The sequence below is a fragment of the Hemiscyllium ocellatum genome, chromosome 10 (assembly GCF_020745735.1).
Source record: "Hemiscyllium ocellatum isolate sHemOce1 chromosome 10, sHemOce1.pat.X.cur, whole genome shotgun sequence".
Taxonomy (NCBI): Eukaryota; Metazoa; Chordata; class Chondrichthyes; order Orectolobiformes; family Hemiscylliidae; genus Hemiscyllium; species Hemiscyllium ocellatum.
In genome coordinates this window covers 34,873,815-34,898,267 of record NC_083410.1, presented here as the reverse complement: position 1 = coordinate 34,898,267, position 24,453 = coordinate 34,873,815, and the positions used below count along the sequence as shown (strand labels likewise).

General features: G+C 41.6%; 1 protein-coding gene across 1 annotated transcript in view; it reads right to left on the bottom strand.

The window, feature by feature from the left end:
- LOC132819387 (suppressor of cytokine signaling 5-like) overlaps positions 1–22,869 on the bottom strand; it is a 50,326-nt gene extending 27,457 nt beyond the window's left edge. Inside the window, exon 1 of the mRNA XM_060830871.1 lies at positions 22,551–22,869. The gene's annotated coding sequence lies outside the window, so the exon portion shown is untranslated. The remainder of the gene's footprint in view (positions 1–22,550) is intronic.
- Positions 22,870–24,453: the final 1,584 nt, after the last annotated feature.

Below are 24,453 nucleotides of genomic sequence, written 5' to 3'. Positions count from 1 at the left end.
CGTAAATCAAGACAAAACTCACCATTATCGCACCGTAGGTCATCAAATCTCATTAAACTTCAAAAGAATTACAATTCTTGATTTCTGGTCTGGCCTTGAAACTCTCAAGAGCAGCTGTGTTATGAACTGTCTGAAATGACTGCTCCTGTTCTAGTCCATCACATTCCCTTAGACTCAACACTGCACTCGCGCACTCATTCACAGCTTTTCAGACGAGGTGTGTCTGGGATTTCCTTTTATCTCTAAATCTTGCTCAGTTCTATCAAGCTCATAGATTTCCAACTCCTACTCTGACAGCTACTCTAAAGTATGAACGTTTGCAGAGGTCTTCCAAGCCCCTCACGGTTTCCAACATAATACACTATTCACTTTAACAGCTCTCCAGGATTACTTCCATCCCTTGGCTGCTTACTAATTTCTACAACTTATTTTTGAGTTTGTTCTGACAGAAACAGAAGCAAACTGCTTGATTACTTCTCTGTGACAGCTATAGATCAGCACTCCTAACATGGAGTTTGCCTGTTAATCTTTTTTCAAATGGTGACCAACACTTGTCCTGTTGCAGCCTTTGATAAATGCCTGCTTCTATCACACAGTGCAGAATTGAATGCTGCCACCTAGCAACTTGTTTGTTCTACACAATGTCACATTTCAGCATTTTGGTCAAAATGGATTTCAAAAACTAATGATAAAAACAAAGCCAACAACATGAAATCTGATGAGCCTGACCTAAATTTAAGATCAAATGCTTGTGTGTAGATTGCCCACTTCAAAAGTTTGATGATTAATGGATAGAAAAAGGTCAACATGGCTATATGAAGTGTAATTCCATAAGACCACAAAGTAAGAGAGGGAGTCAGCTATTTGGCATCTCATGTCTGGCCCGCTATTCAACAAGATCATGGCTGATCTGCCCCAGGTGTCAACTCTTTTCAACTTCTTTAGATACTTTAACCTAATCCCCACAACTTTCTGGAAAGGAGAATTCATGACATTAACCCAGTGTGCAGGAGAAGAAATTCTTTTGCATTGCAGGATAAAATGAGGCATCCCCTTATTCTGTAACTGTACCCCCAGTTCAAGATTCCCACTCTCGTGGAAACACCTTCTCGGTATCCAGCCTAATCAAGCCCCCACAGAAACTACGTTTCAATAAGATCACCTTTCTTTAAACAATAAGAACCCTAACCCATTTAGCCTAGTGAATCATCTTTTTGAAAAAGCTCTAAAGTCAGGATATTCATTCTTAAATATGGGATGGAAACTATACCATACTTCAGGTGTAGCCCCAAAACCCTGTATGGTTGTAACAATTATTCCCTATTTTTAAATTTCAGCCAGCAACAAGGTAAAAATCCCATTTGCTTCATCGGTTACTTGCTGCACTAGTATTCTACCCTTACAACTCAGACAGAACACCCAGACCTGCTGCATTGCATTTTTCTGGTGCTTCTCTCCATTTAAAATAATAGTTTAGCTTTGACTCATCCAAGTGAAATGCATGATCTCACACTTTCTTGCATTAAAATGACATCTGCCAATTTTTTGCCCATTCACTCAATCCATCGATATTCCCTTGTGGTTCTTGTGTCATCACAACATACCCTCCCATCTATTTTTGTCTTATCAAAAGTTGCATACATTACACTTTGCCTCCTCCAAGTCATTAACATTGGATAGCAAATAATAGAGACTTCAGGATTGATTCTTGTGACATTCCAGTAAGGCCTTCCAACCAATCTTGATTTGGTCTTGTGTGTTAAGCACTCCTTAATTCTCGCTTATACATTACCCCAATATCCTGGGAGCTCTTATCGAGCACAATAGTCTTTTTGGCACCTGCTGATTACTGAATAACTTCCCAACACTCAAGCAAGTCACTAATCGTCAGACAAATCTTTAATTGGCACCACTTTGGATGCCTTACTTTCTGACCAGATGCTCCCTGGATTGCCTGTTAACCACAGGGGGTTCATCCTCATGTTATTTCTGATTTCAATTTTTTTTTGCTCAGCACTGTGAAACATTTGCCTACAAATGTCTGCCAGTTCTGATTAAATAACTTTCCACTCAGTAGTTGCCCACATTTAATTTCAGGATTAAAATGATCAAATGAAACCTTACCTTCAGACTTTTACAGACTTGCATGCTTAAAGTTTAACATTTTTCTATATAAACCAATTATCTTTTAATGCCGAGGGCAATGAAATTAAAAAAAAGACAGCAACCTACCAAGGTCAGTTTGCTAGTAGCATAAAAAAAAATTCAAGATGGGACCACAAGTGAACCTTTGCTGCCTCATTATGCCAGTTAAAAAGCTTTAAAATTTAACACAATATTGAAACATGAGGTTTAACCCCATACTTCCAATTCAAGACAGCAGAATCCAATGCACAACCTTACACCACAAGTTGAGATGCTCTTCTTCAGAGAGTTAATTCCTTGGCAGATGAGATATTCTGCTGCTGTTGGTGCACTCAAGAGTGATGTGCACCTAATCAAAAATAAAGCATAGAATTTCTACACAGATTCCCTACAGTGTGGAAACAGGCCCTTTTGGTCCAACAAGTCCACACTGGCCCTCTGAAGAGTAACCTATTCAGATCGATTCTTCGACCATATTATCCTATATTGACCCCTCACTCATGCACCTAACCTACACATCACTGAACAATATGGGCAGTTTAGCAGTTCACCTAAACTGAAAATCTTTGGAATGTGGGAGGAAACCAGAGCACCCGGACGAAACCTACGCAGATACGGGAGAATGTCTGTGTGGAGTTTGCACAGTCAGAGGCTGAAATCAAACCCAGATCCCTGATGCTGTGAAGCAAAAGTGCTAACCACTGAGCCACTGTGCCACCCAATGCAATTTTGCAAGTCTTGTGAATACTCCGATTCTCCGCCTCGTGAAGTATCAGAACTATCCTAGTTCTACCATCTTGGCTATGCAATCTTTCCTATTATCCACAACTGCTACCTATGAAAGAAAATTGAAGTAGCAACTTCGCAAAAGACATTCACCCATCAGCTAACCAGACATCAAGTTGCAAGGATTCAAACATTCCCTTATGAGTGTATTCTGTTTCCATATACCTAGTTGGTTTTACTCTTGCTGAATGGGGGACCTATTTTGTACTTTGAGAAAAACAATCTTACACAGCTCCCATGTTAACCTGTGTCAAGAACCTTATCGAGCTTTCCACAAGGTTCTGACAGAAACTCTTTGAAGATGTTAAATGAAACATAAGTATTTGACCAAAATAAGACAATAACTGCAGATGCTGGAGATCTGAAAACAAAAACTGAAGTTGGATAAACTCAGCAGGTCAGTTTTCTCTGCACAGACGTTGCAAGACCTGCTGAATTTCTCTGCAATTCAGTTTGCTTGAAATATTTGACCAAGATATCCGGACAGTGCACTTAAGAATAGCTGACTACAAATTCAGTCCTTTTATTTCTTCACATTGATGAACCATTTTAAAATATGAAATTTATAAACTTAATTTGGGATTTTCTTTCCAAATTCACTCATGGTATTCAGTTTTGCTGCCTAGTGCCAATCCTTAATTGGCTTAATGTGTTTGGGGGGCTGCTTTTTTGTACCACTGCTGTTTATTCGTTACTGGCTGACTCCCAATGCCTTTAGACAGGGAATTCAACTTTTGGCTCAATGATACTAAAAATGGCAACAGATTTCCAAGTCAGGAAGATGCGCAGCTTGCAGAGGAATTTGCAAGTAGTGTTCCCAAATATCTGCTGGCCTTGTTCTTCTAGATGTTAGTGCTAAAGAGTTTGAAACGTGGCTGTGTCGCAAGGAGTCTTGGCAAATTTCTGCAGTACATCATATAGACACTGCTGCTATGGAGTGTTGATGGGTGGAAAGGAGATGAAAATGTATTGCTGAAAAAGCGCAGCAGGTCAGGCAGCATCCAAAGAGCAGAAGAATCGACGTTTCGGGCATGAGCCCTTCTTCAGGATGCTGCCTGACCTGCTGCGCTTTTCTAGCAACACATTTTCAGCTCCGATCTCCAGCGTCTGCAGTCCTCACTTTCTCCCGGATGGAAAGGAGAGAATGTTTGTGTATAATGTTGCTTTTTGGAGATTTGTTGACGCTGTGTTCACCCAAGGAAGTGGAGGGTATTCCATCACATTTCTGACCTGACCTGTGACATGCTGATTGTGGACAGGATTTGGAGAGTCAGGTGGTGAATTGAATTAGTCGCTGCAGCATTCCAAGCCTTTGACCTGCTATTTTAGTCACAATACATGTATGGCTAGTCCAGTTCAGTTTCAGGTCAAATAGCAATTCCTTGATATTGATAGTGGGAATTCAGTGATAGTAATGCCTTGAATATCAAATAGGGCAAATGGCTCAATTCTCTTGCCAGAGATCAAATTTGTCAGCCCAAGGCTGGATATTGTCCAGGTCTTTCTGCATTTGGATACTGGACTGGTTTCAGTATCTGAAGAGTCAACAATGTTCAATGCTCTGCATCAATAAACAAATATTCATATTTCTGATGTCAAAGGAGAAAAGATCATTAATGAAATAACTGAAGACACTGGGCCACAGACACAATCCTGAAGACAACCTGCAGACTGGCCCTGAAGTTGAAATATGACCACCCTTGAACAACCACAACCATTTTCTTTTGTGCTGGGTATGACTCCAGCCAGCAGTTTTCCTCCTTATTCCCACTGACTTTGCTTTGCTAGGCTCCTTGATGTCACATACAGACAATCACTCAATTTATTCATGGAATTCAATTCTTTTGTCGATGCTTGGACCAAAAGTTGTACGTAATGAGATCAGAAGATGATGGACCCTTTTAAATGCTGCCAATATCATTCATGACTCCTTCCATCACCTTAACCAGTAAGAGTATTATGATAGGGCAGTAATTGTCTGGGTTGAATTTAGACTCTGATGTACAGGATGGAATAGACCCTTTTGGTCCAACACATCCACGCTGACCAGATACCTTAAATAAATCTCGTTCCATTTGCCAGCATCTGGCCCATATCCCTCTAAACCCTTGCTATTCATATAACCATCTAGATGTCTTTTAAATGTTGTAATTGTTCCAGCCTCCACTATCCTCTGGCAGCTCATTCCATACGTGCACCTCCCTCTGCGTGAAAAAGCTGCCCCTTAGGTCCCTTTTAAATCATTTCCCTCTCACCTTAAACCCATGTCCTCTAGTTTTGGACTCCTATAAGATGGGGAAAAGACTTGTCTATTTACCCTATCCATGCTCCTCACAATTTTGCACACCTCTACAAGGTCACCTCTCAGTCTCTGACACTCCAGGGAAAATAGTCCTAATCTCTCCCAAAGCTCAAACCCTCCAACTCTGGCAACATCCTTTTAAATCTTTTCTGAACCCTTTCAAACTTCATTATATCCATCCTATAACAGAGTGACCAGAATTGCACACAGTATTCCAATAGTGGCCTAACCAATGTTCTGTACAGCCACAACATGACCTCCCAACTCCTATACTCAAAATGTACTGCACTGACCAGTAAAGACAAGCATACCAAACACTTTCACTATCCTATCTATCTGCGAATCCACTTTCAAGGAACTATAAAACTGCACTCCCAGGTCGCTTTGTTCAGCAACACTCCCCAGGAACTTATACACTTAATAGCAAGTCCTGCGCCGATTTGCCTTTCCAAAATGTAGCACCTGACATTTATCTAAATTAAACTCCATCTGCCACTCCTCAGCCCATTAGCCCACCTGATCAATGTCCCATTTTGCTGAGGTAACCTTCTTTGCTATCGACTGCATCTCCAATTTTGGTGTCAAACTTACTAACTATATCTTCTATGTTCACATTCAAATCATTTATGTAAATGACAAAAAAAAAAGTGGATCCAGCAACAATTCTTGTTGAACATCACTCGTCACAGGGTTCCAGTCTGAAAAGCAACCCTCCACCACCACCCTTCAAGCCACTTCTGTAAATAGCTGGTTCTCCATCTGTTCCATGTAATGTAACCTTGCTAACCAGTCTACCATGAGGAACCTTGTAAAAAGTCTTATTGCTGAAGTCCATATAGATCACATCTGCCACTCTGCCCATATTGTTCCTCTTTAGTACTTCTTTCAAACAGACATGATTTCCCACAGACAAAGCCATGTTGACTATCCCTATTCAGCCCTTGCTTTTCCAAATACACGTAAATCCCGTCCCTCAGGATTCCCTTAACGCGTCCACCGTTGATATCAAACTCAGACTCAGTCTATAATTCCTTGACTTTTCTTTCCCACTTTCTTAAATAGTGGCACCATGTTAGCCAACCTCCAGTCTTCCAGCACCTCACCTGTGGCTATCAATGATGCACAGGTCTTAGCAAGGGACCAAGCAATCACTTCCCTAGCTTCACTACTCATGTCCCCACTGACGTCATCTGCAGGAAATCCAATTCCAGCTCCTGGGAAACCACGTTACAGAACTGGAGCTGGATGTATTTCGGATCATTTGGAGGGCTGAGGGGGTAACTGAGAGGAGCTATAGGGAGGTAGTTCATACCTCAAGTACAGGAAAAGGTAAATGGGTTACAATCAACTAGGAGAAAGTGAGGACTGCAGATGCTAGAGATCAGAGTTGAGAATGTAGCGCTAGAAAAGCTAAGTCAGGCAGCATCCGAGGAGTAGGAGAATCGATATTTCAGGCAACAACCCTAGATGTGTTACAGTCAGGGGACGGAAAGGGAACAGGCAAACAGTACCGAGATTCCCTGTCACTATTCCTCTTAATAACCGTATACTGTTTTAGATACTATTGGAGGGGAAGACTTACCAGGGTAAGCCAAGGGGTACAGGTCTTTGGCACAGAGTCTGTCCCAGTTCCTCAGAAAGGTAGGGGCAAGAGGAGGAGAGCATTAGTCATTGGGGATCCATAGTTAGGGGCACAGATAGGAAACTCCATGGGAACGAGAGAGACTCACGGTTGGTGTGTTGCTTCCCAAGTGCCAGGGTCTGTGATGTCTCGGATCCTGTTTTCAGGACTTTGTTGGGAGGGGGGGGGGGGGGTTGCAGGGGAGAAAGTGAGGGGGAGCAGCCCTAAGTCATGGTCCACATCAGAACAACATAAGTAGAAAAAGGGATGGGGATGCAAGGCAGAACTTCAGGAAACTAGGGTGGAAGATTAGAACTAGAACAAACAGTCGTCCTCTCTGGTTAACAAGGTGTGGAATAGGGAGAGGGAGGAGTTGAACACATGGCTACAGGGATGGTGCAGGAGGGAGGGATTTGGATACCTGGATAATTGGGGCTCATTCTGGAGTAGGTGGGATCTCTATAAACAGGATGGTCTACATATGAACCAGAGGAGTACCAACATTCCGGGGGGGCGTTGTGGTTTCCTAGTTGATTAGGGATAGTCAACACGGTTTTGTGAAGGGTAGGTCATGCCTCACAAACCTTATTGAGTTCTTTGAGAAGGTAACCAGAAGTGGATGAGGCTAAAGCAGTTGATGTGATATATATGGATTTCAGTAAAGTGTTTGATAAAGTTCCCTATGGTAGGCTATTGCAGAAAACACAGAGGCGTGGGATTGAAGGTGATTTAGCTGTTTGGATCAGTAATTGGCTAGCTGAAGGATGACAGAGGTTGGTGGTTGATAGGAATGTTCATCCTGGAGTTCAGTTACTAATGATGTACTGCAAGGATCTCTTTTGGGGTCACATGGATGAGGGCATTGAACAAGGTCGGAGAAGTTGTGGACAGTACCGGAGAACGTTGCAGGTTACAGAGGGACACAGATAAGCTGCAGAGCTAGCTGACAGGTGGCACATGGAGTTTAATGTGGAAAAGTGTGAGGTGATTCACTTTGAAAAGACGAACAGGAATTAGTAGTACTGAGTTAATGGTAAGATTCTTGGTAGTGTGGATGAGCAGCAATCTCTATGTCCAATATACAGATCCCTGAAAGTTGCCACCCAGGTTGATAGGGTTGTTGAGAAGACACATGGTGTGTTAGGTTTTAGTGCTAGAGGGATTGAGTTTCAGAGCCAAGAGGTCATGTTGCAGCTGTACAAAACTCTGGTATGGCTAACATTATAGGTGGGATGTGGAAACGTAGGAAAGGGTACAGAGGAGATTTACCAGGATGTTGCCTGGTATGTGGGGGTTGGGTTGAGAGGTCTCATGAGGAAAGGCTGAGGGACTAGAGGTTGTTTTCATTAGAGAGTAGGTTGAGAGGTGACAGAGATATATCAAGATGATCAGAGGGTGGACAGCGAGAGCCTTTTTCCTCGGATGATGATGGCTACACAAGAGCCCATCTCTTATATCGATCAGCCTCAATTTAAAGCTGTCAGAGGTAGATTTGTTACTCAGTAGTAAGGGCACAAAATGCCCTGCCTGCAACAGTAGTAGACACGACAACTTTATGGGCATTTAAAATGGTCACTGGATAAGTATATGGATGATACTGCAATAGTGTAGGTCAGATGGGCATAGGTCAGCTCAGAGGGCCAAAGGGCCTATACTGCGCTGTTACGTTCAATGTTCCCACAGGGTTCTAGAGTATACACCTGATCAGGTCTCAGGGATTTATCCACCTTCATGTATTTCAAGACATCCAACACTATCACCTCTATAATTTTCTTCTATTTGCCCAGGTATATCTTGTAAATGCCAGTGTTCTAACTGTACTGGAACAGATTGTTGAGGGTCACAGGCAGGTTTGAAGCACAAGTGTTCAAGTACAACTGTAGGAATGTTGTCAGGGTCCATAATCTGCAGTATTCAGTATCTCGAACCATTTTTTGGTATCACATTGAATGAACTGAATGAGCTGAAGACTGGCATCTGTGACACTAGGGACCTAGTGAGGAACAATAAGAATCATCCACTTGGCGCTTCTGGATGAAGGTTGTTGTGAATGCTTCAATGTTATCTTTTGCACAGATATGCTGGGCTTCCCCATTATTGAAAGCAGGGATGGTTGTGGAGCCTCCTGTTCCAATGAGTTGTCCATCACACAGTTTATAAATAGATGTGATAGCACAACAGTGGTTAGATCGGTTCTGTTGGTTGTCGATCATTTAACTCTTCCAATCGCTTCTTGCTTACGATGTTTGACATACAAATTATCCTGTTTTGTCACTTCACCAAGCGGATACATTTTTAGGTATGCCTGCCGCTGCTTCTGATATGCTATCTTGTACTCTTCATTGAGTCAGGGTTAACTCCCGGGTTTGATGATAACGTTAGGGTGGGCCATGAAGTTGAATACAATTCTATTGATGACACATAGTGCCTCACAGATGCCCAGTTTTGAATTGAGAGATCTGTTTGTAATCCATCACATTGAGCTCAGTGGTACTGCCACACAACACGAAGGATGGCTTCTTCAACATGAAGCTAATGCTTCATCAATACAAAGGACTGCACTCTAACTGGGTTGACCCCCTTACTTCAGGGAAGACAATGGCTTGTTGGTATTAATTGCTGAGCTATTAATCTAGAGACCCAGGTATCGTTCAAAGGATCCAGTTTGAATTTTGCTATGACAAATGGTGATTTAAAAAAGCGCTCTGGAATTAAGAAACTAACAATGACCATGAATCATTTGACAATTGCTACAAAAACTAATGTCCTTTAGGAAAGGAAACTGCCATCTTACCTGGTCTGGCCTACATATGACTCTCGATCTACAATGTGGTTGACTCTTAACTGCCCTCTGGCCAATTAGTGATGAGCAACAAATGCTGACCTAGCTCGTGATGAGCTCATCTATGAATGAGGACACAAAAAAAAAGAGCTTTTGCTCTCTGTTCCTAGATTCTGCCAGAAGAGAAACAGCCTCACCACATCTTCCTGGTCAGGTTCCTTAATCTGTTGTTTCAATAAGGTAATCTTTCATTCTTCTAAAACTTCAACGAGTACAGGTCCAGCCTACTCAACCTCTCCTCTTATCAATCCCTCAATACTCAGGATCAACCTTATGAACATTGTCAGGATTGACACCAATGCCAGTACAACTTTCCATAGTTAAAAAGAGCCCAAAACAGTTCAGTTTTCCAGCTGTTGTCTGACTTCTCTATTTCTAAACTGCCATTCCCCTTGAAATAGAGGGATCATAATTAAATTGGCCTTCTCTATTAGTGGCTGAACTTGTATGCTAGCTTTTTGCAATTTAAGCACAAAGACTCCCAAACCTTCTGTGCTGTAGATTTCTACAGTCTTCTTCCATGCTCAGCTCCTCTATTCTTCCAGTACATAATCTCACATCTTCCCACAACCTATTCTATCTGCCAAGATTTTGCCCTCACAATTAAGCTGTCTAGATTCCTCAACAGGCAGTCACTCTCACCTTTTGCTTTCCCAGCTATGTTTATGCAATCCACAAATAGGACAACAGGTCATCCACTTCATTCATTCAAGTCATAGAGAGGTCCGTGATTTACAAATGCTGGTATTTATGAATGTGATCCTATTGGAGGGTGTAGTTTTAAAGATCCAACATACAAATCCTCCCTTACTCAAATTGTTTTTTTGTCCTACATCATGTTCTAATTAGCATACAAACCCATTTGTGCATAGACTCCAGAACAGACTCCTTTGCAACCTGGAGATTATCTGGATATAAATAGTTAATTACTGCCCAAGCACTGATCCCTCTGACACTCAACTAGTGACAGGTTTTCATTCTGAAAATGCCCCCTTTATGCCATCTGTTCCATATTAGTTGACAATTCTCTCATCAATGCTCACATACTATCACAGGCCCTTATCACACTGATGTGTATAATACAGTCAGTTCTTCTGTAATGTGATAGTTGTGTGCAGCCCCATGTTATAGAAAAAAAAATCAAATTTTAGAAACATACCAAATGTTGGGACTGTAAACACGTTACAGTCAACACACATTTAAAAGCTCACGCTATAGAAACAACATCCCCAATTTGTCAATCACCTTACAGTGAACTGGTGTTGATGAAATGCACATTATAATGATCTGTACCTTATCTATCATCTTCTGGAAATCTAAATACATTGTATAGAATGCTTTGCCCGGAAATGTGGTTCAATTGTGACATTCAAGAGGACTTTGCATGATTATTTGGATAGAAATGGTACACAAGGATACGGAAAAAAGGCAGGAGCATTGTACTTAGTGTCAACAGGCCAAATGGCCTCCTTCAACACCATAACAATTCTGACGTTTCCCAGTTCTCTATCTTTCCTGTTTGTTACTGCCTTGAAGTCGTGTGACTTGTCAGGCATGATTTTCCCTTCATAAAACATTCTATATGTCCTGCTATTACATCCTATATTATACACTCTGATACTTCCCTGATAATAGATGTTAAGCAAACTGGCCTATAAAGTTTGTTTTAGAAAAACGTATCTTCTTTTTGAATAAGGTGTTTACACTGGAAAACTGCTAATGTTCTAGAACTTTTCCAGAATCTGACTATTCTTGAATGATTGTCAACAGTGCACCCACCCTCTCTGGAGTTGCTTCCTTTAACATTTTAGTGTGCATCCTATCAAGTCCAGGGGACCTCTGGATCTGTAACCCCATTAGTTTCCATTGCATTTTTTCCCCACTAGTGATAGTTATTGTATTTATTTCCTCTCATCTTTTTGCCCTATAACTTTAGTAATTTTGTAATGCAATTTGTGTCTTCTACTGCAAAGATGACATCTATTCAACTCCTCTACCATGTTCTGGTTCCCATTATTTCCCCACCTTCATTCTATAAAAGGTCTGCATTCTCTTTGACTTCTCTTCCTTTTTAATATATTTAAGAAGTTTACACTGTCCTTCTTGATCTTACAAATTTATCTTCAAACTTTGTTTTCAGTTTATTTATTGCTGGCTTTTTGAAAAAGACTTCAAATCTATCGGCTTACCACAATTTTTTGCCACTTTGAAAGTTAAACATACAATTTGATGATAACCTTAACTTCTTTAATCACGATGTGTAGGTGCCGGTGTTGGACTGGGGTGGGCAATGTCAGAAGGCACACGATACCAGGTTTAGTCCAACAGGTTTATATGAAGTCACAAGCTTTGGGAGCCCCTTTATCGGGTGACAAATGGTGAGAATCTTTTGACACTCAATTACCTGAAGTTATCTTGCAATAGTCTCTCCATTTATAACTTAAGTGCCTATGCACTTCCCTCCACTTCACCTGACAAAGGAGCAGCACTCCAAAAGCTTGTGATTTCAAATAAACCTGGTGGACTATAACCTTGTATCGGGTAACTTGACTCATAATTATGAGTGTCTTATCCCCTTCCTAGCATCTATGAATCAGTCCCAAATACACTATGAATTCTTCCTTGTTTGACTTTCAACCATTTGACTGTCCCTAATCAGCACAAAGATTAAAGTCAATCATGATTAATATACTTTTTTTCCCCCGCATACAAACAGACCGTCTCTCTTCCCCAGCGCATCTGCTGTTATAACGAAGGTCGGGTGGGGAAGAGAAGAGATGCACTATAGTCTACTGTCACGAGTATCTTCTTTCCCTTGTTGCTGGAGGAGTTGAAAGAAATAGTGCATGCCATAAACATCTATAGAGACGAGCTATTCACAGTACTGGCATCCTTGAGTACGGTCAGAAAATCTATCATAGCTGTTAAAATATATACGAGGAAATAGTGGATGCTCTGACCATCTCCTGATCTTCACTGGGTATATGTGTGGTGGGACAAATTGTAAGACTTCTAATGTTGTGTCCTTGTTTTTAAAAAAAAGGGTCCTTGTGAAAGATTGGAAAAAAAAACAGATCAGTCTAACCTCAGTAGCAAGAAAATTATTAGAATCAATTCCTGGAAACATGATAAAGTACTTAGAAAAAGATATAAGACAAACAAGAACAGTCAGCATGGATTTAATCAAGGGAAAAATCATGCTTGAATCGCATTGAACTTTTTCTGAGGTGGGGTGCAGTTGGTGCAGTTAACATGGATTTTAGCAAGGCTTATGACTTGGATGCTTACAAGTGAAACACAAAGACCTAAGACATCAGTTATTACATCTGGGAGTCATTGGCTAAGAGGGGATATGAGGATATGTGTTAGAGGCTGACATGCACCACTGCAATGATCAGTGGCTACAGCATTTTGGCAACAGATTCCTAGATTAGTGCAAAACCCATCACTCAAGTATTGGCCTTTTAACCATCAGCAGAGATACAGCATATGAAAGCATATCATCTGAAATAAATTGTTTGTCTGCATCGCTACCAACTTTCAGAAATGCAAGGATGCCAGAGCTACAAAGTTAAAAAACCTTCCTCTGTTAAGTTGAGAGCTTTTAGTAATTTGGGAAAAAATACTCGGGATGTTTTACTTCCAAGTTTACACAGCTGGAGTTTCAGATTAGCACCTCCAGCACTCCTTATAGTAAGATATACAAAGTTCACTTCCATAATGTGCTGTGTTGAGCCATTAAGTGCAAGTTCCCCCAGCAAAGCAACAAACAGATAAGTAAGATTTATATACTGTTATTCCAGTATGGCCAATTCTATTATTGATTTATAGGTCCATTTTTAGAAATATAATCCAGATACTTTGGATATTATGAGTTCTAAAACAAGAAAGAATTATTCTACAATTCCAGTTTTGACAATAAATGCATTGTCTCTATTCTCATTACTTTTAGTATTCTTTGAATTTGGAATGATCTAAATATTGCCCACGTTGTAGTTTTCAAGTGTTATGGAGGAACAAATATACAAAAATGTTTAAAATACAGCTATTCTGTTTAAAATATTACTAAGCTGAAGTTTCTTGGCTGGTTGAGTTGTCACTGGGAACAGAATAGCTTCCCAAATAATTATTTGGTCATATATTTTGCTCAGGCTCCTGAGGAAGTCTTTCCCACTAATGAAAATGCAAAACATTTAATCCAATAATTATAGTAATAAAAGTAATCCCAAGCAGAAGTTTTATCAATGAATAACTGAACACAATCACTAAATTACCTCCTGACATACAGCTAAACAAAAATTAACCATCTGGTCATTTAAACTTTGATAAAAATTATGCACTATTGTTTAGAAGGTTCACTCAAGTTTTGAGTAGTATCACTGAATTATCATTTTAATCATGATCTGGCAATCTGAAACTACTTAATCTATATAGTTTTCTGATGAGTTGTAAGAGTCAAACAACTCACCCTTAAGTTTAGGCATCCCATATCAATATTACCCAGATGTGGATTCATCAACACCGAAATGACCATGCTGTACAGATATTAAAAAGGGGCTTAGAAACTGAAGTTACTTCTGCCTAGATATTTAGATGCTCAGCATTACTGTATTTTATTCTTTTGCAGCAAACTACATTTAAAGGAAAGGGAATTATAAATTTAAGTTATTATAACTGATAACGCAAAGCTTTCCAAATGACGGATTTACTTCATAACAGCTACAGGAATAGGCCATTCTGACCTTCATATTGATAATGATAAGTACAGTCATAGAGATGTACAGCATGGAAACAGGCCCTTCGGTCCAACCCGTCCATGCCGACCAGATATCCCAACCCAATCTAGTCCCACCTGCCAACAGCTGGCCCATATCCCTCCAAACCATCCTATTCACATACCCATCCATTTTAAATGGTCCAATTGTACCAGCCTCCCCCACTTCCTCTGGCAGCTCATTCCATACATGTATCACTCTCTGCGTGAAAAGGTTTCCCCTTAGGTCTTTTTTATATCTTTCCCCTCTTACCCCAAACCTATGCCCTCTAGTTCTGGATTCCCCGACTCCAGGGAAAAGACTTTGTCTATTAAATAAACTTAGTAAGACTAGGTTTAATGAATAATTGAAAGATTTCCAGGGTGAGCATAAAAATTAAACTGGTGAACCTTCTAGCTTGAAATCAGAAATTAACCAATAACTTCAGTGCAATCATTGCAGCCCAGGACATCACTAGAATAGTCTTTCATTTCAGTATGCTTGGCCAGCAATCATTTTGAACTACTTCATTAACGTCCTTCCCTCCATAAAAAGTTTGTCGAGGACTTTTCTCTCAAAGATCTACAGCAGGGGTGATCAACATGGAGGGTAGGAATCCAAGAAAGTCATGCACTGAAGTGTTGGGGTAACATGCTCCAGGACATCAATGGTTGACACCATCCCAAGCCACTCTAAGTCTTTATATTTCCTCCTATCACCACTGCTCAGTGAGGTGCCATGACAACTTAAGCCTCAAACGAGGGTCACAGTAGGCAAAGGCTTGGGAAGCATTGTCCTAACTCTTTCATTGACAACTTCAATAATGAAATTCTCCAGCAATAGACCAAGACAAGGTTGGATCCAAGAATTCAAACAAACCTCCCCAACCTTCAAAACGACATCTAGCAACTAACTATATGCCATACAATCTGATGACATTGCATCATCTAAAACACTGCAGCTTGCTTTTCACCCCCACTGGACTCAATATTCAATCTGTGTACAATAATAAGACATAACATCAATACACACAAGCTAAAATGTGGCAACCTATTTCAGCATTACACCTGAGCCACCATCTCCATAACAGAGGCAGATAATAACAAATGTTTGCAGACGATCACTTACAAGATTTCACCCAAATCTCTCACCATATGGCTTTGAACATAAAATATCATTCCTCGCTAATCACTGGATCAATGTTCAACATCATTGTGGGAGCATCAACACTAACTACTGGAATTACCAATACTATGCAATGGCAGAACACAGTTTCTGAAAGTAACCAGATTGCTCTCAAAGTAGATGCAGAAAGGACAAGTTCAGGTTTTATTTGATACCTGTTCCAACACAGAAATGAACAGTTTCAATGAATTCAAGGTTAGATTTCATGGAATACTGGGAGAACTAGGCATTTGGATACAGAACTGACTCAAAAAGGTAGAAGACAGAGGGAGAGGGTGGTGGTGGAGGGTTGCTTTTCAGACCGGAGGCCTGTGACCAGTGGAATGCCACAAGCATTGGTGCTGGCTCCACTACTTTTCGTCATTTACATAAATGATTTGAATGTGAACATAAGAGGAATAGTTAGTAAGTTTGTACATGACACAAAAATTGGAGAAGTAGTGGACAGCAAAGAAGGTTACCTCAGGTTACAATGGGATCTTGATCAGATGGGCCAATGGGCTGAGGAGTGGCAGATGGACTTTAACTTAGATAAATGCGATGTGCTGCATTTTGGAAAAGCAAATCAGAGCAGGACTTATACATTCAAGGGTAATGTCCTGGGGAGTGTTGCTGAACAAAGAGACTTTGGAGTGCAGGATCATAGTTCCTTGAAAGTAGAGTCGCAGCTAGGTAGGATAGTGAAGGTGGCATTTGGTATGCTTTCCTTTATTGGTCAGAGCATTGAGTATAGGAGTTGGGAAGTCATGTTGCGGCAGTACGGGATATTTATTAGGCCGCTTTTGGAAAATGGCATGCAATTCTGGGCTCCTTCCTATTGGAAGGATGTTGTGAAACTTGAAAAAGGGTTCAGAAAAGATTTATGGATGTTGCCAAGGTTGGAGGATTTCAGCTATAAGAAGAGGCTGGACAGACTGTTTTTCCCTGGAGCATCGGAGGCTGAGCGGTGACTTTAGAGGTTTATAAAATCATGAGGGGCATGAATAGGATAAACAGACAAGGTCCTTACCCTGGGATGGGAAAGTCCAGAACTAGCGGGCATAGGTTTAGGAGAGAGGGGAAAGATATAAAAGGGACCTAAGGGGCAACGTTTTCATGCAGAGTGGTGCATGTACGGAATGAACTGCCAGAAGTAGTTGTGGAGGCTGGTACAATTGCAGCATTTAAAAAGGCTTCTGGATGGTTATATGCATAGGAAGGGTTTAAGAGGGATGTGGGGCAAGTGCTGACAAATGGGACTAGATTAGGTTATGATATCTGGTCGGCTTTAACATGTTGGACTTAAGTGTCTGCTTCAGAGCTGCACATCTCTACGACTAATCATTTTAACAGAATTTGATGTGCATTCGGCTGTTGCCCAAAAGGCTCAATAGTTTTATTGAGAAGTTTTTCTGACAATTCACGTATCATAAACACCATGAAATTATTCAGGATTGATAGACAGGACATGAATTGCAACTTTCTGCAACTGACATTAAGCAATTAGTGAGTTTTGAGAAGATATGTAGCTCAGGTTGAGGTTCTGGATGTAGGTTTGCTCGCTGAGCTAGAAGATTCGTTTTCAGACGCTTCATTACCATACTAGGTAACATCTTCAGTGAGCCTCCAGATGAAGCACTGGTGGTGTAGTTCACTTTCTATTTAGGTGTTTGGGTTCCCTTGGATGGTTGATATCATCTCCCGTTCTTTCTCAGGGGGTGGTAAATGGGAACACCTTCTCCGGGTTGGTAAATGCACCATTCCACAGACCTCTTGACATCATGGTTGACCACAAACACACCACACTAAAACAGCAGTAAAGACCCTATAGAGACAACAAGCCAGACTAATGTAATTTACAAAATACCTTAGAAGAACTAACGAGCACCACATTGGACAAACAGACAGAAAGCTAGCCACCAGAATACAGGAACATCAACTATCCACAAAAAGACATGGTCCACTCTCTCTAGTATCCTTACATACAGATGAGGAAGGACACAACATCGACTGGGACAACACATCCATTCTAGGACGAGCCAAACAAAGAGACACAAAAATTCCTAGAAGAATGGCGTTCCAACTGGAAGTCAAGCAACAAACACAGTGACTTGGATCCCATTTACCACCCCCTGAGAACGAACAGGAAATGACAATCACCCAAAGAAACCCAAACTTATAAACAGAAAATGGGCTACACCATCAGTGCTTCATCCAGAGGCTCACTGATGATGAGCTTTTGCCCGAAATGTCAGTTTTCCTTTTCCTCAGATGCTGCCTGACCTTCGCTTTTCCAGCACCACTCTAATCTTCACTGATGTTAGCTAGTATGGTGACAAAACATCTGAAAACAAACCTTCCAGCTCAGCGAGCAAAACTACATCCAGTGAAGCAATTAATCAGCACGATTTTGCACAAACCTAGAGCAAATTAAGATTGTGTCAGTAAGTCAAAGAGAGAGTCAGACTTTGTAGCTCATGTTGAGGTTCTGGATGTAAGCTTGCTTGCTGAGCTGGAAGTTTGTTTTCAGATGTTTCATCACCATACTAAGTAACAGTGAGCCTCCAATAAAGTGCTAGTGTTATGTCCTGCTTTCTATTTAGGTGTTTAGGTTTCCATGAGTTGGTGATGTCATTTCCTGTTCTCGAAGTGGTAGATGGGGTCCAAATCAGTGTGTTTGTTGATAAGAGTTCCAGTTGGAAAGCCATGCTTCTAGGAATTCACATGTGTTTGTTTGGCTTGTCCTAGATGGATGTGGTGCCCTTTCTCATCCTTATGTAAGGATACTAGTGAGTGTGGGTCATGTCTTTTTGTGGCTAGTTGATGTTCATATATCTTGGTGGCTAGCTTTCTGCCCATTTGTCCAATGCAGTGTTTGTTACAAGGTATTTTGTAAATTATATTCGTTTTGCTTGTTGTCTGTGTAGGGTGCTTCAAGTTCATTAGCAGTTGTTGTAGTGTGTTGGTGGGTTTGTGGGTTATCATGATGCCAAGAGGTCACAGTAGTCTGGCAGTCATTTCTAAGATGTCTTGGATGTAGATAAGAGTGGCCAGGGTTTTGGGGTGCATTTTGGTGGTTTGGTTTTGTTGATGAGAAAAATCGATGGACTGTGTTCATTTGGTAGGAGAAAGTGAGGACTGCAGATGCTGGAGATCAGAGCTGAAAACGTGTTGCTGGAAAAGCGCAGCAGGTCAGGCAGCATCCAAAGAGCAGGAGAATCAACATTTCGGGCAGGAGCAGGGTTCATACCCGAAGCATCGATTCTCTTGCTCTTTGGATGCTGCCTGACCTGCTGCGCTTTTCCAGCAACACATTTTCAGCTGTGTTCATTTGGTACCCGTTCTTTTCAAATACGCTGTATAGATTTTCTTCTGCTCTTCATAGTTTCTCTGTGCTGCAGCGTGTGGTAGCCAGTTGAAATAATGTTCTAATGCAGCTTCGTTTCACACAAATAGAAAGCAGGACATAACACCAGTGCTTCACTGGAGGTTCACTGATGATGATGTTACCTAGTATGGTGATGAAACGCCTGAAAACAAACCTTCCAGCTCAGTGAGTAAACGTACAACCAGAGTCAGAGACTTTACAGCATGGAATGAGGTCCTTCGATCAATTGTGTCCATGTCAGTTAGATATCTAACTATGCTAATCCCATTTTCGAGCACTTGGACTGTAGCCTTATTTGCTATGGCATTTCAAGTGTCATCAAAAATCAAATCACTTTTGCTTCCGACATTCCACAAATGACAGATTAGGATTACTGTTAAGTACCAGTCCACGTAGACTGTCAGACTCTCACAGAATTTGAAAAATATTAAATCGAGGCAGGGTTCAATTTTAACAGGGACCATTTTTCAAATAGGAGAGATGAGGTCCAAAACACTGTCTTAAGCTAAACACCGGTTTCCTCTCCTGCTCATATCAGAAAACAGCAGATCTAGTAGTAAAACTACATGGTCCATAAACAGTAATTTGATTGTTTATTATATTAAATGGTGTAGTTAAAACAAATTCAAATGACTAATTGCCACAAAGAAGTGAATGCAGGAATGAGGTCAATCACCCCAACTATTTCAGAGAAATCAGATCGTGCTTCAGTGTCAATCTTGACTAGTGGCTTTAGTGTGTTATGGCCATAAGCCGTCATATTTATGAGTGAGGCTCGAGTGTAATACTGAAAAAGCAATACAGGGTCAGAGGAGACATTTCCTGAATGTTAAACAGACACCCTGCTTTCACTCTCCCCTAAGTAGATGGAAAAGATCTCAACACCCTACTCAAACTAGAAAGTGCTACTGGTACCCTGGTGAACACATTTCTTATCCAACATTATGGTCAGAAGATTGTGTTTTATTTCATTGCTCCTGGCCATGTACAATTAGCTGTCATGTTTCCTCAATTCTCCTTAAAACTAAAGCACATCTGTTGACGAGGTTATGAAAGGTACTGTTTCCTCTCTTTTCTACTACAATGCAGGAGAAAACTAGCAGCTTCTTGAAGAAATACTATTCCATACCAGCTAAAATTTCAATATTTTATTCACTGAGCAAAGATTTGGACATAATGGCAATATTTTCCAGACTCCAATACAGGAAGTTATGTTCAAAATATACTGAATAGTCAAGTAAATCTCAATTGTATGATGGCATTCATTCACAATAAATGCAGCAACTGATTTACTGTATCTGAGAGAAAAAGTCAAAGACAAGTTTTTCAAAGTTCTGCTTAACTTTCTGGTGCATTTCATGACAATACGTTGTGTATAACCCATTTTTTTACAAAAACTTGAACAAGTTGAAAATATGCTTTGCTACAGTTAACTCAGTTACAAAGACACTAATTTCAATTTTAGTTTAATGATAATTTCAAATATGAATGCTTAGTTAGAATTTAGTCATTAGTATATAAAGCCAAGTTTCAAACCACAAGTTTCTCAATAGCAGTCTTACCTAAACTATAGAGTCACAGAATCATACAGCATGGATAGACCCTTCAGTTCAAGCAGACCATGACAACCATGTTCCCAAACTAAACTAGCCCCACCTGCTTGCAGTTGGCCCACATCCCCTCAACCCTTTCCTACTCACGTAGCACCCAGTACTGATCCTTTAGAACACTGCTCATCACAGACCTCTCGTCCAAAAATCAGCCCTTCACCACCATCCTCTGCCAGCTACCGTAAAGCCAGTTTTGAATCCCATTAGCTATTTCACCCTGAATCCCATGTAATCTAATTTTACTAATTAGCATACCATGCAGAACCTTATCAAAGGCTTTACTAAAGTCAAAGTAAACATCCAGGAGAACGATATAAATAGAAAGCAGGAGACAACAGCTTCGCTTCACTTGGAGGTCGCCACTGATGATGTTACCTAGCCAGGTAATGAAACGTCTGGATATCAAACCTACAGCTCAGCGAGCAAACCTACACCCTACCCCTCAAAGTAAACAATATCTACTGCTCTGCCCTCATTCTTAAATGCTCAGTCTCAACAGACTAAAGGACATTAAATTAAAATGGCAAAACATGAATAATCAGCAATTGAAGTGCACTCGGTGTATTGCAGCCAACACATTTTAAGATAAAAGTCACACTAGGTTATAGTCCAACAGGCTTACCTCAAAGGAGCAGCGCTCCAAAAGCTAGTGCTTCCAAATAAACCTGTTGGACTAAAACCTGGTTGTATGAGATTGTTAAAGTTTGTACACCCCAGTCCAACACCAACACTTCCAAAATCATGAACACATTCGAAGGTTGACAGGAAATTGATAAAGCATTTAAAAACATAGCATTTCCTTTCTCAGAGAAACAGACACCACTCCAGGCTAGTCAGATATACAAAAAATATTTTAATGACCCAACTGTGTCAAAGAAATAAACTGGACCTTAGTTAAAATTAAGATTATTCTCAAGTCTCTCTCTTCAGCTTGGGAAAAATGACAACAATGAAAACCAATTACTTTGAAATCTGTTCAGGTTCATTCCATCTAAAGAAATTCATCATACAACCAAAACATTGATAATGAGACAGTTTTAGTCATCTACTTCACCACAAATAGATATCAGAAAAAAGGAAAGGCTAGTAACACCATGACAATTCAGGGACGATACAATTTTGTTTTAAATCAACCTGTTAAGTGAAGTTGTTACATATCTCTGCGAGCAGATGGGATGTGAACCAGGGTCTCTTAGCTCTGGAGCTAGGGACATTAACACTACACAAGAACCCTCAGGTTCAGATATCGCCTGGCGCACAACTGGAAGGTAGGACTGACATATAAAAAGTATACTTAGAATTACAGCATCGGGCAGGATTTTGCACACAACCACCGACAGACTTAAATTCATACAGCACCACTGATAACAACAGGAGATCCAAAAGCACTTTTGAAATCCAAAAGCTGTTGTAATGCAGGATTTACAGCTATCAATTTGCACACAGAAAGCTCCTACAGTCAGTCAGTCAGAGAGAACAGAGTGACACCGCTGTTGAGTGATGGCGATTCAGGAACAAAAGGGATAGTTTAAACGGGGGGGGGGGGGGGGTGAGAAGAGGGGAGGAGAACGAAAGCTACTTAGAAAATGAAATAACATAAATACATTAAACAAATCTTCAAGAATAATGTTTGACCCTTTGTAGAACAAAAAGCATACGTTTCCAGCTGACACAAGGAGAGCGGAGGGAGACGAAAGGGACCTCGAGTAAGATCAAAGATCTTCCCTTTCACTCCCCTACAATATCGGGGAGGGCGAAAGGGAACTGATATCCTGGAAATCGTAAACCCAGAGCTTCCAACACATTTTAAAATCATTCACAGATTTTATGCGCAACGTTATTGCATTAAAAAGCTCCCCTTTGTTAGAGATCATGAATAAAGACTCTGGGGAAAGGGGGGGGGGGGGGGGGGGGAGGAAGAGAATTTGTCGCACTTACCTTAACTCCACCGCAAACACCTCGCCTTCAGAAACATCTCAACCCGCAACGTACCACAGACAGACAGAGACAGACAGAGAGAGAAAAGACATACAGATAAAAGGACGGGGGAGGGGAGGGAGAGAAACGGCATCAGCCAGAAGCTCAGCTCCAACTGTCACCGACCGAGCAGCGAGGGAGGGAGGGAGGGCAACACCCGACAAACGGCCGCCTCCGGCCTCACACAGCCCGACACCGTCCTCTAACGGGAAAGACGGCGGCAGCGCGCGCGCCCCGAAACGCTGCGCCCGCACCGTTGGCCGGACGGTTAATGGTGATCACGCAGCATTTGGTGGACGGAGACGGGGATGAGGTGGTGGGGGAGGGAAGGCTGAGGCGGGGGATGGGGGCGGGGAAGAGAGGCGAGGGTTGTGGGTGGGGGAGGGGGGGCGGGACATCCGACACTGCCGCCTGGAACTCCATGGCGACTGGAGTGATTGGCAGCGGCTCCCGACCACTGGCGAGGCGCCTGGCAACCGGAGTGCCAATGGGAGCCGGACAAGGTGGGGGTGTGGGCGTGGCTGGATGAGCAGCAGCTGTTGAGTCATCCCAGTCCTGCTCCCCAGCTTCGTGCACATTTCCAGTCTGTACCCTCTGCAACCTCGTCCACCCCCAAGGTGGGATTGCAGGAGGGTCACGGACATTGTGCAGCGCCTGCAAAAATCTGGAAGTACCGGCGGTGGTATGCTTTTTTATTGGGAAAAAAACAAAAAAAATTACAGCTCAATAACGTTACCGACATACATCTGAAAGTATTTCTCATAGCAATGTGTATCACGCGAAGTAAATCTGACAGTCAATGAATCCGGTACGAGACAAGGCAATAGCAGTCATGAAATTTTCGCTTATGGAAGCCTGCGACAGAGTTACACATCCAGCATTTTCTGACAGCAATGTTTCCACCTCAGAAAAAAAGAGGCTTCATAGAATCAGGAGCACGGAGTTTTCTCAGTCCACGGAATCCAAGCTAACCTTTTGCAAGATGGATTGATTTAGGCCCATTACCTGACGTGGACCTGTACATTTCCCCTCCTTATTTGATTCTATCTACACCATCCTGAGCAATGATTGCTTTATTTCTATCCTTTTGGATCCCATTACTACCCTAACACATTCTTCCTCAACCAGCTGCAGAGATTGTCTTCTTGTGTCTAATCTTAGAGAGGCTGTCCATCGAAGTGAAAGTCTCTGAGCTACTGGAGGGTGCAAATGAAAGGTGCAGTGGCCTTCCCAGAAGTAGAGATGAAGGTGGGTGCTGCTATTGTCTGCATAACAGGAGTGGGCATTAGTTGCCTGAGGGATAAGAGTTCTTGTAGAATAAGAATGAGTGCTACTGGTATCACTGGGAGAGAAGCACAGCACAATGGAGGTCATTCAGTTGGTTGGCCACTGAGGCTGCTTATTCTTGTTAGTGCTGAGATACTCTACTCCAGCTAATGTGAGGATTTTCACCTTGTAGGCAGTAAGGAACCTGATGTCCATCATGCCTCACCACCACAGCCAGACCAAACACCCCACATCTGTCTTGAACTGGTCTATCTGGTTGTGAGCCAATTTTGGGAGAAAGTGAGGACTGCAGATGCTGGAGATCAGAGCTGAAAAATGTGTTGCTGGAAAAGCGCAGCAGGTCAGGCAGCATCCAAGGAGCAGGAGAATCTATGTCTCGGGCATAAGCCCTTCTTGTGAGCCAATTTTGTTTGGCAATGAGATGAAGGGAAGGACTGAGTCTGACGGAAGTGCCTGGAAAAACTGTTATCAGTGATTTTAGAGAATGAGGCTGGAGAATACTAAGGGCTCCAGTAATCCACAGAGGAGTTGCATAAATACTTTGCCACCACATCGCCCATGTTATGCAAAGTGGTTA